Source organism: Octodon degus, unplaced genomic scaffold (assembly GCF_000260255.1).
Source record: "Octodon degus isolate 3935 unplaced genomic scaffold, OctDeg1.0 scaffold00062, whole genome shotgun sequence".
In the NCBI taxonomy this organism is placed as follows: domain Eukaryota; kingdom Metazoa; phylum Chordata; class Mammalia; order Rodentia; family Octodontidae; genus Octodon; species Octodon degus.
The window spans coordinates 9,878,691-9,894,178 of record NW_004524638.1 but is presented as its reverse complement, the minus strand read 5'-3'; the positions used below and the strand labels follow the sequence as shown (position 1 = coordinate 9,894,178).

Here is a 15,488-nt window from a genome sequence, read left to right as displayed (position 1 = left end):
GGTACTGGAGGCTGGGTGGTGGGACATTGTGTAGGATCCACATGCATTTGACTTTGTTCCTTTGTCGTTGAGTTTGTGTAACCTCGGTGCTTACTCTGTTCATCAGTTATCTGTAGAACCTCGGGGCCTGGAGGGCTTAAATACAAATCTATTTCCTTCACAGTTCTAAAAGCTCGCGACCAAGGTCCCGGGAGGGTTGATCTGGAGGTGGCTGCCGTCTTCTCCGCATCCTGGCATAGAGTGCACACTGGAGGCTTCCCTCTTCTCGGAAAGACGCCAGTTCTATTAGGCTAGCGTTAGTTACTCTACCCTGAATTGCCTCCCTAAAGGCCTCATCTCTGGGTACAGTCACATTAGGGGTGAGGGGACGGGGGCTCAACATAAGCATTTAGTCAAAAGCAGGGGGGTGATATGATTCAATCCACAGCTAAGAGCTGTTGGGGGCCAGGATTAAGTAAGGTGATAACTGAAAGCCCACGTTCTGGCATTAGTGCTTGGTTCCCAGACGCTGCACCTGAACGTGCCGTGGCTCTGCAGCTGAAGGACTTGGCCACCTGCTTCCTGCCCTGCCTAACCACTGTTCTGCTGGGCCCTGCTTGTGTGAGCTCATGCCAGGGTGTGCTAATTGCACCTCAGCTAGGGACCAACCAGGGCAGGGACAGGGTGCTGTTAGTGGGGTGCTCACCACTCATGCGCTTCCACAACACCTTACATGTCCTTGCCAACCCTCCTGGCAATCCTCTGATCTGGTGCTACATTCTTCAATTATGACTAATGTGAAGGCAGTAAAAGGTAACTTATTCAAGGTCATCAGGGTAGAAAAGGGGTAAGGCCAGCACCCAAGCCCAGCTCACGCCCATAAGCACAGTCATTCTGGGAACTTGCCCCTACACTCCTGTTATCACCGTAATCCAGTAATGAGACTATCTGCACCTCACAAAGCTTCCCTGTGAACCTTCCTTTCATTGTAATAGGACAGTTAACATGAGATCTCTACTCCCTTAAACTAATTCTAAGTGCTTAACACTTTGGGGTGAGCTGTAGAACTATAGGCACTGTGTTGTACACAGACCTTGACAACTTGCCTTCCATAACTATAGCTTTCTGGCTGTAGGACAATTCCCCACGCTGCCTGTACCCTTGGCAAACGCCCTTCTATCATCTACTTCTATGCCACATATATAGTTATTTGTTTATGTCTTTGAGATTTGGTTGTATCTCAAAGGTTATATACCCCCTCTGACTTGAGAGTACAGGGTTTTCCCCATCACCTGGAATCGGGAGTAGTGAAGACACAAATTCATGGTAGTGAAGCTACAACTCCATGGGCTCCAACTCCATGGGGCCTCTCCCCGATGGTGAATGGGCAGGAGCAGCTGCTGGCCCCTTGGATGCCTACTGTCTTTGAGCCCCCAAGCCACCTGGTGGCCTGTGAGTCTCACCAAGCTCCCCACCTAGTAGTTCCCCAAACCACAACCAGGAAAGAAAGATTTGGCAATCTGTATCGGAGCAGACCCAAGCCTGGGGAGGGGTGACTTGGGAGAATAAGGGGTTTGTCCCATCACCTTGAAATTTGATTAACCTTATATGGCAATAAAGCCTTCTTTTCTCAGTTCTAATGAAAACTAAACCATGCCTTCTACCTGCAGTAAAAGAAGTTTCTACTTGATTCAGAAATATTATGGAGGCCAGGTATGGTGGCACACACTTGTAATCCTAGCACGCGGGAGGCTGAGACAGGACGATCACTGCATGTTCAAGGCCAGCCTGGACTACAAAGAGAGTTCAGGGACAGCCCAAGCTACAAAGTGAGACTCTGTCTCAAAGAAATAAACAAACAAATATATACATAGTGTCTATAAGCAACAAGCCCTGCGGTTCTTGCCTAGCTGTCTACATGAGCTTCTCCAGGTGAGGGATGACCATCCTAGACCCCAAGCAGTGCTGCACGCCCTGAGCCAGGGCCTCCAGCATGGCCCACTCTGAGGCCCCTGGCCCATCAGTTTAAGAATTTGGGTGTGGGGGCCCAACACTCCCTTCCTCTGCCCCCTCAGGGCAGGATGAGCCCAGCCCTGCACGGGGCTCAATGGTGCCTGTCATTTTGGAGGTCATAGGATGCAGCTCCCACATGGAGGCCCTGCGTGTGTCGGCCCCTCCCCCTCCTCCCATGGAAGACCCCGCATTTCACCCTGCATGCTGTCAAGGGCTGCCCAGGGTGGGCTACAGCCCCCTCATACTGAGCAGCACAGCGTGGGCCTCCAGGGGCGCCACTGGAGGTCAGGGCCCCCCAGGAGGGAGCTGGGTCAACAAGATGATGCTAACAGGGAGCAGACAGCACAGCGAGGTGCAGGCAGACAGTCCCCTTAGCCACCAGCCCTTCTCAAACAACTGCTAAGTCCCTCCAGGAGGAAGATCGCAGTAAACGAGAAAGTCACGTGGCAGCAGCAGCAGAGAGCCACGACCTTCAGATTCCACCTCCCCATGTCATCAGTAGTCAATTATTACTGCAGTAGAGCAGTGTAGTATTAAAAAATAGAAAAGAAATGTTATAGAAATATAATCGCCATCTCTGGTGGAGTGTGGTGTTCTTTCCCATGTCCCCAGGCTCTTAGGGAAAGCCCTACAGGAAAAAAGGAGGAACATAAATGAAAAAATATCACATGGAAAAAGAATTTCATGTTTTTCCTGCTTTCCCAACACATAAAATATTAGGGAAGCAGATTTTGCTAAAGAATTAAGTAATACTTTGAACACAGCAAATTGTTCCCATGGTGAGTGGGGGAGGGGCGCGGCCCTCCCTGTGTGGGACGTGTTCATGGAGGGATCGGACACCCTTGTGGGGATGTCCTGGTAGGAGCTGAGGGCCTTGCGGTTTCCTTCAAGGCTGGGACCTGGTACTCTGGATGATGCAACCCGGTGGGACATGGGTGCTCTGCTGGTTGAAAGTTTGATCAAGGGAGAGGACATGTAGAGAAGCCCAAGGGAAAGAAGCACACGGCCGAAGCACAGTGACACTCTGGACAAAGCATGTGGCAGTCACCACTGTGAGAACACTATGCTTGCTTCCTGCTTGCACTCATTAACAGCCTGTGTTGAGCTGAGGTGGACCAGACACTGCAGGGAGGCGGCACAAGGCCTGCAGCGTGGGCCCGGTTCCTGGCCTCCCAGCCTCATATCCATGTGTAACTAACCAGGCGATCCAACGTTGGCCTGTGGCAGTCATGCCTGAGAAGCCTCAGCACGAGCATGTATTATAGATCTGACGGCATCTAGAAAGAAGGCCTCCCAGACGGAGCAGCGCGCGGGAGTTTGCAAGATCTGAGGGGCAGCTGCAGGATTGGTCCATGCCACTGCTTCCAAGTGCACATGAGTGAGGCCCTGAGAGACGTCTGCCCGGGTCAGCATCCCAGGTACTGCCTGGGTGCCCCGCGGGACCCCTTCTGAGGGCAGGAGGTCAGACTCACCCGTGGGCTGCACTGCCCGACACCCCTAGAGGCCTAGGCAGCTTCCCAGCCTCATCCTAAGAGCGCTGCCAGCTCCCTCAGCCTGGGTCCCACCCACCGCACACACCCTGGGAAAGTTAGAAGTGGGAACCAAAGTGCCAGTGGTTCTAAGGGCACTTCGTGGGCCTGGGACCATCCGTGCCCACCTGTAATCTCTGCAAAAATGAGCAAAAGAAAATTGGCTTGGCCTCCCTTCTCAGTCACCCTTCTGGTCTTGTAATCAGTTCAGCATTTTTCAAAACTAGTACTTTCGGCTAGAGGATTATGCATGTTTATCCATGAGAAATTACACAGAGAATTATGAAAAGACCTTGCCAAATGTAGAACCACCTTCACAGTGAAGCTGAGCTGACAAAACCAGTTTCCCATCCACTTGCAGAGGTAGGGTCTGGCATGACTGATGAGAGACAGAAATGCACGCAGGCGTGTGCACACATGCACACAGTGCAGGCGCCCGGGGACACTCACCAAACCTTCCTCAGGAAAAATAAAGCAGCATTTCTTGAGCTCCTGTCACACACCAGGATCTCTGTTTTGCTGCTTTGTGTATAATTCCCTGTGGCCTGCCAGCTCTGTTTAATGGAAGTGAGGTTCCAGGAGGCTTGGGGAGCCAACCTTGGGGCCCAGCAGGGCAGAGGCAGGTGCTGGATCCCCGCTTCCCCCACTCCACAGCGCTTTGCTCTGCAGTGCTGTCCTGGGCTGACCAGGCCTCCTTCAGCTGCGCTGGGAGAGAGAAAAACAGGAGCTATCTTTTCACCACCGGAGGCCTTGCTCCCTAGGTCTGAGGAACTGGGGCCATGCAGCCATGCGCAGTGCCCCTCCAAGCACAGCGGAGGGCCCTGGCTGCCAGGGAAAGCCTCCTCCGCGTGGAAGAAGAGGCTGGCTGTGGGTCACTCCGCCCGCCCAGGGGGTACCTTTGGCTCTGACTGGATCAGCAATAAGGGGGTCCTCCCTGGGCACCCCAGCCCCTGTTCCTGAGGTGGGGGGCTCTGTCCACATACATCCCGTGTGCAGAGGTGCAGCTCTGCAGTTGAACTGCCAGGGTGGAATTCACGCCACCACTTAACTGTTGCCTAATGTTAAGCATAATGTTTAAGCTCTCCGAGCGGCAGTTTCTTTGCCCTTAAGTGGGTCTGCCAGGCTACCGTAAAGAGCAAATGAGACGAAGCCCATTATCGCTCAGCGTTGCATCTGGTTTGTGTTAAGTGGGACAGAAATATTAGCCACTGGCATAATCACGATCGGTTCTGCTTCCGCCTGTGCTCCTGAGCACTCGTGTGGCCCAGGAGAATCTAGCTCATTCGTTCAATGAGTGATGGTGGCATTCTCACCAGTAGGGACCCCAGTAACTCTCCCGATGGGTGACTGTCGCCAGATCACTTGCAGGTGGGAAAAGACCCCAAAGACGCCCCTGGAATCGGATGCATGCACAAGACTTGTGCAAAGCGGTTTCTTAGCTCCAAAACCGCAGTTGTACTCCCAGGGATGTCGAAGGAAGGTGAGCATGTTTAACATCCACACGTGGGGCATGAGCAAAGGGTCTTCCCTCTTCATGAGGACAGTAGCCACGTTGGCGGGGTCCACCCTGGTGACCCCATCGTAACTTGGTGACTCCGGAGAAGGTGTTTCCAAACAGTACTTCCAGCTCTGAGTACTTATGGAGGATGAGGACTTCAGTGTGTGTATCCGAAAGGACACCATTGAGCCCATGTCAGCTCTTGAGACTATTTTCATGACTTCTGAGTATGAGAATTGGATACTGCTTCATGCTGAAGTAACAGGTACTGTGTGTGAAGGGCCCGGATCTAGAGATGGCCCGAGCCGCCTGGCTCTGCCTCTTGCTGGCGGTGATCTTGGCTAAGTAACTCCTGTCTGCGTTCAGTTTCCTCATCTGTAAAATGTGGATAAAAATAATATCTATACTTCCTAGTGTTGATATGAACATTAAATAAAAACACACTGTAAGTGTACATGGTGTATCCTACCACACTGGGAAAGACAGAGTAAGAAAGGCAGTGGAGGAGCTGGCCCACAGCCTGCCAGTGCTGGCCACGCCCCGAGCTGCTGTTGTGTCCACGCATTGCCAGGTGGGTGCCATTGTCCTCCCTGTTTCATGCAAACAAAATCCAAGTCCTGGAGAGATTAAGTTCCGTGGATACCATCCCATCCCCATGTGGGAAAGTCAGGACCCAAATCCAGGTGAGTGGCGCCAGGGACTTCAGGAGCACCACTGCCGAGCTGCTCCAGGCGTCACAGAACGCTAACCGCCTTCACGTTCCCAGAAAGCCACTCCGCATCAGAGGCCCCACCCTGTGGGACTGCCCACAGTGCTCAGGGAACTTCTCAACACAGGTCCTGAGCTGCAAGGGTGTTGCTCCTCCAGGCCCTGGGGTGAGCGCCCAACCAGGAAGGCCGGCAGGGGCCAGCCCTGCTGCCGCACGCCCCAGCGCTGAAGGTTCTCTCCTTGACACCCCCTCTGTGTCCCCCTCCTAGGCGAGCCCTTCGGAACCATGCTATGAAGGGGACACTCTGACCTGAGAAAGAAGAGAACTTCCTCCTCTTCTTCCGTGGGCCGCCCTCACCAGACTCCAAGTGGACCTGCTTAGCGCACCAGTGCCTGGAGAGCTCCCCGCGGACTCCCGGAGGACAGATGCGAATTGTCCACAGTGCCAAAGTCCTACTACTGTGTTGCCACTGGGTCCTTGTACATAGCTGGCTCGCCTGCCCCAGGCCCGCTATACTCTTGCTAGACTGGAACTGATTTGGACTCTGGGAATTTTGTTACCTTTTTAATCAAGGGCAACTTCCTTTTCCAGCCTACCGTTGCAATGCTTTTCCCAGGAGCGAGGGCTAACCGCGCTGCTTTTCCCTTTTTCGTTTTCCTTCTATTAATTTGGGGGACAGTGTGCTAGTATTAGTGCCATTATATCTACTGGATTTTGGGTAGAGAGAACTGATTTCTCAGTGTAGCTTGGGATCTGGAAGATTTCCTGTGGAAGCTGGGTTGGCAGGTAGCAGACCCTCCGCAGCAAAGCCCCCTGCGCCTCTTCCCCGGATGCCTTGGGGACCCCCCGCTCGGCACGCACGGGCTTCCCACACTGCCAACATGTCTGTCTGCTGCGGCTGCCGCCCGCCGCTTGTCTCTCAGCCCTGGGGTGACCCTGCAGCCGTGAAGGACTGCTGAGCACCGTTTTGAATACCAGCAGGAAGGGCTCCACACGTATTAGCACCATCTTTGTGCTTATGAAATTAAACAAACAGAAGATCTACCTTTCTAGGTGGTACAAAGGTACACAGTTTTGGGTTTTCATTTTTCTTCTTCACTGCCTTTTCTTGGTGCGGTATTTGAGAAGCTTTGACTTGAATCCTCACCATGAACTGATACTGTGCGTGCGTGCGTGCGTGTGCTTGTGCGTGGTGTGCGTGTGTGCGTGCATGTGTGTGTGTTGGGCCAATTTTAGATACCTGAGTGCACTTTTTTTAGTTAGTCCTAACTTTGAAAGAAGGAAAAGCAAGAGATATGTGTGGTGTAAATGTTGCAATATGGTTTATGTTTGCAATCCCTCCCCCTCTCCTGACACCCCCTCTGTTTGAGTACACTGCACAAATAAAATGCTAGGACGTTTGAATAAAACTGATTTTTCTAACTTGTTGCTCATTTGTTGTAACCCAATAAAGCAAAGACTAAACATTTTTCTAACCTTTTCCCCTGCTCTTTGTTGTCATTGCCGCCTGGGGGTTCCGACTCAGCTCCCTCCTGCTGAGATCCACCGGAGGCCCAGCTCTCGCTTCCCTCTTGGGAGGCCGAACATCCCATAAGGGGCTTTAGAAACAGGCTGTCTGCTCTCGTCTGATCTAGGAAGCTAAGCAGGGTTGGGCCTGGTTAGTACCTGGATGGGAGAAACAGGCCATCTATGTAGGGCTCTCCACGGAGGCTCTGGTGCAAAGGAGAATGTTCTAGATGCTCCCTTCTGCAGGGTCATCACAAGGCGTTCTTTAAAATTCTGCCGATAGCATGGGGCTGGGAATCAGAGGCCTTCTGCACCCTGTTCACTCCTCGGTGACCTGAGGTGAGTCCATGCCCTCCCCTAGGCTGCCGGGCCAATGCTATTTCTCAGAAGTATAGTCTTTTTTTAAATTTTTAAAAATCTTTTATGTATTTATTTATAGATTTAGTATAGGTCTCACTACACAGCTGGGACTCATAGTGATCCTCCTGTCTCAGCCTCCCTAGCTCTGGGATTACAGATGCCACACAGTTTCAGCAGCAGCACAGTGCACCCTGGGTTCCAGGACTGGCACAGCTGGCAGTACCAGGGATCAAACCTGGGTCCTTGCATTTGCCAGGCAGGCACTTAGTCCACCGAGCTATCTCCCCAGCCCCCAAAGTGCAGTCTTTTGTGTTCACACACAGTACTCTAGACCCACCCCCCTCCTCAAAACGGAGCAGGCACCAGAACCAGCAGGACTGCGTGGGGTGCGTGAGTGCATTCCTGTCAAGGTGCCCAGGAAGGCCGCTGCTCCGGGGGCCTTCTTCAGGGACTCGGGAGCAGATGCGTCATTGTTACAGGCTCTGCACACTCAGAGCTGGTTTGTGAACAAAGCATGTGTTTATTCTCCAGACAAGAGAAGAGATCCTACTCCCTTCCCCCACAAATCCCAAAGTACAGGAACAACCAGAAGCCCACAAGAGCCTGGCCTGCTCTAGCAGACCGTCCATCTTCCCCTGCACCGTCCTTGCTCCCTCCTCTGGCTCCCCCGACACCACGGCCGTTTCTCCCCAGCACAATTTTAGGATTCACTGGGTCAGCTGGACAGTGCCTCCAAACTGAGACCGGGGTGCATACAGTCTCGGTAACTGCATGTCATCTCAAAATCATCTTAATCCTCTTTATCAACTAATAAAAAATTAGGGCTGGTGAGATGGCTCAGTGGTCTAAAGCACCTACTTAGAACTAGCTAAGCTAAGCCAAACACAGGGACCACGGTTCAATCCCCCAGCACCACATGCCAGACAGCCCCGCCCCCTGGTGGGCTGAGCTGGCCACACACACAAAATGAATGAATGAATGAATAAATAAATAATTCTTTAAAAAAAAAATTAAATATACCTACCTACCCAAAAGTAAAGTGGTAGCTATCGTATTTTAATTGAGTAGATAAAAATATACATCAGGAAAAGAAAACTTATACAAATATTTTAATACTAAATTTATTGAGATATTATGAGATTAATATGTTACCTTCAGGTTCTATAATTATAAGAGGTGCTCAAAGTGGTAGCCATCAGCTGCCAGATATTTATTAGTACAGCAAACTACTTGAGTGTATATAGACATTTTTTGATGGAATATGTATATAGTCATTTTCTTATTTTTATCTTTACAACCCTCTAACCACATTTTAAAGGGGAGAACACAGGCTTAGTGTATTTTGGCACAAGCCAAAAGTTGTGCAGACACTAAATGACTGTCATGAAAATCTAGTCTACCTAGTCTACTTCATGCATGTCCCTTCCCCACTTCTCATAAAAACAACACCTCTACAAGAGCTTCATCCCTGTTCCATGGCACCATTGGCAGGAACTGCTCCAGCATGCGACCCAGTCATAGCCTCAGCCCTGGGTCCCCTCCCCAGTGATGCCATGTGGACCAGGCCAGGGCAACTGTGCCTCTTCTTGAGAGAGGGCTGCTGGGAGAACAAGTTCATCCTACCTGGTGGGGGGTGAAGATGCGAGCCTGAGGCTCACTCCAGCTATTTGGCTGGCTGTGGGGAGGAGGCTGTCTGCCTAGAATAAAAACTTAGAGAGAAATCAACTATGTAGAGTATTGTAGTGCTGTACCTCAGGTAAGCTGCCATAACAAAGAAATCCCAAAATACAGTGTTGTGAACAAAATGGTTTATTCCTGTCTCAGGCGATAGTCAGAGGTGGCCCGTCAGAGAGTCCACACAGCTACCCCGGAGCCCAAGAGGGCAGACAGCTCTGCTGTCCTCTTCAGGACGGAGCCTTCCATCTCGAGGTTGGCGCTGGCTGCTCCTCGTCTCCTGCTCCAGGTGGCCAAAGGTGCCCCGCGGTCCACCTTCACATCATAGCCCTGAGGAAATGTGGAAGGTGAGCATCTTTAGTTTTGAGGTTGTCTTGGTTACTTTTTACTTGTTGCTGGGACAAAATGCCGACATCCAAAATGAAGGAAAGAAAAGGTTTATTTAGCTCACAGTTAGTGGAGGTTTCAGGCCATGCTTGGATGGCTCCAAGGCAGATGGCAGCAGTTCATGGCGGCGGGGAAGCGCGGAGAGCAGAGGAGGTGCAGCAGCTGCGGCATCCATCCAGCCTCTCTCCCTTCCTTGCACACTGACTGCGAAGACTGGAGCGCCACCACGAGAGGATCACGCTCCTCCCAAGTGGCACAGCTGCAAAGTGGCGCGAAGAAGACCGGACTTCTCCAAGGAAGGGGGGCGCAGAAGCCTTCCTCAGCTTCTTTACACAACCTTTTTGCGCTGAGTCACTCTGGGGCGGGTCCTCCCTGCCCTGGGGCTGGACCCCACACCCCAGGGCATGGAGTCGACCTGGGGATCCAGCCAAGCTTCCCCCATCTCAATTTGACATAATATATCAACCACCACAGAGGTTTTGAAGCAGAAATGTCATCTGTTCGTATCCTGTTATCTAGCCTCTGAAAGTCCTAGCAGGGAGGAAGGCTGGCCAGGAGGCCAAAAATCAACACGTGAGTGGCTGTGCTCCTAAAAAGAAGAAAGGCAGTGGTTGGTATCAGGGACAGGCAATCTCAGCCCAGGAGATTCGGACGTAGCTGAGGTCCCAGTCTGCCTCTACTCCTCCCAATTACATGAGCCCGTACTGAACTACTCGTTTGATCTAGCCCAGCCCAGGCCTGGTGAGTGTGTGGGAGAGCTCCTGGCTTCCCTGTGCCCGCGGGACCTCTCCAGACCAAAACTCAGGCACACCGCGTGAGTGAGACCCTCTACCACACCCTCGGGACCCCTCCACCACTTCGGAGCCTCAGTGCCCAAGCTCGCCCAGTGAGTGACAATTTCCGCGACACTCTCGGGACCCCCAGATCCAGCCCAAGCCCTGGTCTGGCTAGTGTGTAGGAGAGCTTCTGTGCTCCCCTGTGCCCCCTGGGCCAGGGGCACAACAGAGGGGCACCACACGTTCACTTCAAGGGCTGCAGCAGGAAGGAGCAGAGCGCAACAGCTAGACCCAAGCCAGGCAGAACCAGATAAACTCCAACTTAATGGATCTGCACCCGAATTTCAGTAGGTGCTAAGGTTATAACTGCACCAAAGCTCTCCACCAAAGGTCAGAGGTCAGTGCTATAGAGATGACAAAGACAAGGAGCAAAATGCAATTTCAGGCCTCGAGCCCACCCAGAACAAGTGCAGAGGACACTAGCTCAGCTGAAATAAATGAATTAACAGCATCAGAAGTAAAGAAACAACAGCGGAAAGGTATAGAGGAGCTCAGAAAAGAATCAATTTCTGAAATAAAAAAAGAAATCTCTGGATTCATAGCATCTGAAGGAAAGAATCAAATACAGAAACATATGGAGGAAACCCAATCTGAAAAAAACTCTGCAGTAAAAGAATTAATAACTGCTTCCAAAGAAGACATTGATGATCTAGTTTACGAGCAATCTAGGTCTCTAGAACTTAAAGAATCATAACCAGTATAGTTCTGAAGTTAGAATGTCTCTCAAGACTCTCGCAGGGTCCTGAGTTCAATCCCCGGTACCGCAAAAAAAAAAAAAAAAAAAAAAAAAGACTTTCCGAGGTGCAAAGCTTGTTACCTACCATAGAAAATGAAAGTCTCCAAGGGTCTAGCAAATCACATTGGCTGCCAGTTCTTGACTGATATCTGCCCTTGCGGTGAGAGGTCAAGCTCAGGGATATGACCTGGATTGAAACACCCCCTAAAGGCTCACATATTCAGAGAGGAGGCTGTGGAAAGTAATTGGGTTGGCAGGACTTTAACTTCATTCACAATTTGATGGTGTTCTTGGGTGGTAATAAAAACTCAGTGAGGTGTGTCTCAGTTGAAATGAGCCTTGGGGACTGTATCTTGTACCCAGTCCTTACCCCTCTGGCTCTTGCTGTTCACCATGATGTGAGCAGCTTCCCTAGGCCATACCTCTGTACCATGATAGCTCGGCCTCACCACGGCCTAAAAGCAGTGGAGCAGATAACGAAGGCTCTGGAACTGTGAGCCAATACCATTTGCCCCCAAAGGAATTGCTCACCTCAGTTACTTCATCGGAGCAAAATCACAGCGCACTGGAGCGGAGCCCTGATCTCCGTGTGGTGCTTGCAGACGCTTCTGGGACTGAACCAAGAGGGAAGGCTCCCAAGAAAGGTAGACCAGAAAGACGGACAGGTGTGCGGAGGTCCATGGAGTGAGGCGTTATTTGGAGTTAGACTCACCAGCAGAGAAAGTGGGAAGGCAAAGTGAATAGGCTGCACCTTGAGGTCACAGATTCAGGGCAGGCCAGAAGGGTGACAACAGGGGCTAGGGAGAAGGCTGAGTGGTCTAAGTGCCTGCCTGGCACACACAAGGACCCAAGTTCAAACCCTGGTACTGCAGGCTGTGTCATCCCAGAACCCCAGGCCCACCGTGCTGGCCACCAAAACTTGGCATGGTAGCGCACAGGTATAAGCCCAGCACTGGGGAGGCTGAGACAGGAGGATCATGACAAGTCCAAGCTGCGTAGCCAAGCTGTGTAGCGAGAACCTGTACCAAATAAGTAAATGATTTTTTTCAAAAACTTAAAAAAGGGGTGACAACGGGAAGATACCAGGGTGCACCTTGATTCCTCTTGAGTCCAGTAATACAAAGAGGCGGGAGGTGGGACGGTGAAGAGCACACCCTGAAGTCACACAGCCCGAGGTCAAAGCCTGGCTCGGCCACCAACTACATGTCCGTGAGCAAGTTATTTATTCATGTTGTGCTTTACTTCATTCATCTGTAAAACACAGATAACCATCACACTAATTTCATATTGTGACTATTACTATAATGAGGTAGTACATGAAAAGCATGAGAATAATGCTAAATTCTCGAAATGCTATTGTTGTTCATGGGTGCATAAGGCCTGGGTGAATGAGCACAAATTAAAGTGTGGGCACTGGATCACATGAAGCCCAGCACAGTCGTACTGTAGAGGAATGGTAGTCCTTAACTGAGAAGTTGCAATCTCACAGCATTTGCTGGCTGTGGGCTCCCAGTGCCTTAAAGACATCTGCTATGGTTTGTGTCTAGTTGTCCCCCCAGAGCCTCACGCAGTTACTGGAGCAGCTTCTACAGTTTGTGACTAATTCATGAGCCAGTGCTGGGATTAAGGTTGTGAGGGCTACACCTGCCTTGTGGTGGATAATCTGCCTACAAATGTAAGGAGTGGTGAGAGGCTTGCTAGAGGCTGCAGCCACTGCCCCTCCCTTTGCTCTTTGCTGTTTTCCACTGCCATGAAAGGCTTCCCTCGGCCATGTTCTGCTCTGCCTTGGAGCCAGCTGAATAAACTTTTCCTTTCTTAATTCTGGGTGTCGAGTGTTTGTCCCAGCAATGAGAGAAGAGTAGCTAAGACAACATCTGTCCACCACCATCTGCCTTCATGTCTCCCCCGCCCTTACTCATTCTCCAGCTCCTGGTCCTCTGCACCACAAAGCCACAGCATAACAGTGCTATGGTTTAACTGTGAGCTATCCCACAAAGACTCATGATGATGCTTATAGCTGAATACACTGTTAGGAAGTGGGGACTAGTGAGAGGAGGCAAGTCACAGCATAAGATGCCCTTGAAGAGTATGTCATGTCCCCACCCTCTCCTCTCTGTCCCTTCTGGCTGCTGTGAGGTCAGAAGCTTCCTCTCACCATGCTCTTCTGCCACAGTATTTCTGCCTCTGAACTAACAAGCCATGAACTGAAACCTTTGAAACCATGACACAAAATAAACCTTTCTTCCTTTAAATTTTTTATGCCATGAATTTTGTCCCCAGCAATGGAAGGATACCTATCACAGTCAGGATGCATGCAGGGATCTTTGCTCAGGCCTTCCCTGAAGCTCAACTCCAGATACCATAGTTTACCCCAGTTAGGGTACTAGTGTCTGTGACTCTAAAAATCTTACCTGCCCTTCATGGAATCCACAGCATCAGGACTAGGATGAGGCAGAAATCAGAGAATACAAAAGGTAAAGAAGCAAGGTTTGCGGTACCAACTCTGCACTGTACCCCTGCGAGTGGACAGCAACTTAAATTTTGCATCTTTGATTGGTCACTAGTCTCACCCTACCTTTGCCCTCCCTACCTATCATGGCTTCCCCTGACCGTGCATTTCACATCTTGATCATGCTTTTCACAACATGTCATCAAATATCTGTTCATCTTTCTTCCTAGTACAGTGCAAGATTCATGAGGCAAAGACTATACCTGTTCTCTTAGCTACATCCCTTATGCCTAACACAATGCCTAGCATATCATGGATGGCCCATAAGTGTTTGCTGGATGAATGGAAGGATGGATGGATGAACTGATGGATAGATGAATGGATGGATGGATGGATGGATGGATAAATTGATATATGGATGGATGGATGGATGGATGGATGGGCAGATGGATAAACTGATGGATGGATGGATGGATGGATGAGCAGATGGATGGATGAGCAGATGGATAAACTGATGGATGGATGGATGGATGGATGGATGGATGGATGGATGGATGGATGGGCAGATGGATATACTGATGGATGGATGGATGGATGGATGGATGGATGGATGGATGGATGGATGGGCATATGGATAAACTGATGGATGGATGGATGGATGGATGGATGGATGGATGGATGGATGGATGGGCAGATGGATAAACGGATGGATGGATGGATGGATGGATGGATGGATGGGCAGATGGATAAACTGATGGATGGATGGATGGATGGATGGATGGATGGATGGATGGATGGATGGGCAGATGGATATACTGATGGATGGATGGATGGATGGATGGATGGATGGATGGATGGATGGATAGATGGAGGGATGGATGGATGCCAGCTCTCCAGTCAACCAAACCTAAGTTCAAGTCCCAGCTCTCCTGATGATAAATTTTTTGGCCTTACTTAACTTTTGGAGCTATAGTTCCCCATCTGAGACCTGAAGAAACTTATATCCATACTACACATTAGCATAGTGCCTCTCTCTAGCAAGCAGTGGTCTTGAGACAGGCAGTGTGATGGCCACGACTCCATGCCTAGGTGGGATATTTCTGTAAGGAGCCAGCCAGCCAGAGGGAGTTGGATCCAGGTCTAGGAAAGGACATTCCAGACAGGTGCCTTTGGCATTGGAGACTTTGTCATACATAGCAACTCTGTCCTTGCCACCCCTCAACTTACTATGACCAAACTTTCCCTCAAGGCCTCAAAATTCCAAGAAGTCCAACTTGTACTGTTCTCATTAGGTAAGTATGTTAGAAAAGACAGTGGCAAACTCCTTTTCTGGTTTCTGCATGCACTGCCCTCCCTGCCTTTGCTGCCAGCTCCTGCCTCTCCACGATCTCATCACCACCATCCCATCCTGGCCCTCTGACCCACTAATGAGCTTCCCCAGGACTTTACCCTCTACTATTTACCACTCTTGTCCTTAAGCTCGCCACTCCAAAGCAAATCCCTCCACCAAGGCAGCCTCCATCAAATGTCTAATGTCTGTAGGAATCAGAGACAAAGCCGCAATCATTGGTGGAAATGAAAAACACAGGGAGTATGGTTACCCAGCAGAATATGTCAAAATGTCTTTCTCCACTGAGAATGATTAAAAAGTAAAAGAAATGGAGAGGGATAAGGACTTACAATTCCGTATATGACTAGGTTTCTAAACTTCTTTGTAAAAATATGTAAATGCTTATTTCTACTTTTATATAATTATTTTTCCTTCATATTCTATAAGGACTTAAAGTTCAACATATCAATATCTGATGGAAA

At 50.3% G+C, this 15,488-nt stretch overlaps 1 protein-coding gene across 1 annotated transcript in view; it reads left to right on the top strand.

Annotated features, from left to right (window-relative positions):
• Zhx2 (zinc fingers and homeoboxes 2) overlaps positions 1–6,895 on the top strand; it is a 149,262-nt gene extending 142,367 nt beyond the window's left edge. The window contains exon 4 of the mRNA XM_004634441.2: positions 5,997–6,895. The gene's annotated coding sequence lies outside the window, so the exon portion shown is untranslated. The remainder of the gene's footprint in view (positions 1–5,996) is intronic.
• The last annotated feature ends 8,593 nt before the right edge of the window (positions 6,896–15,488 follow it).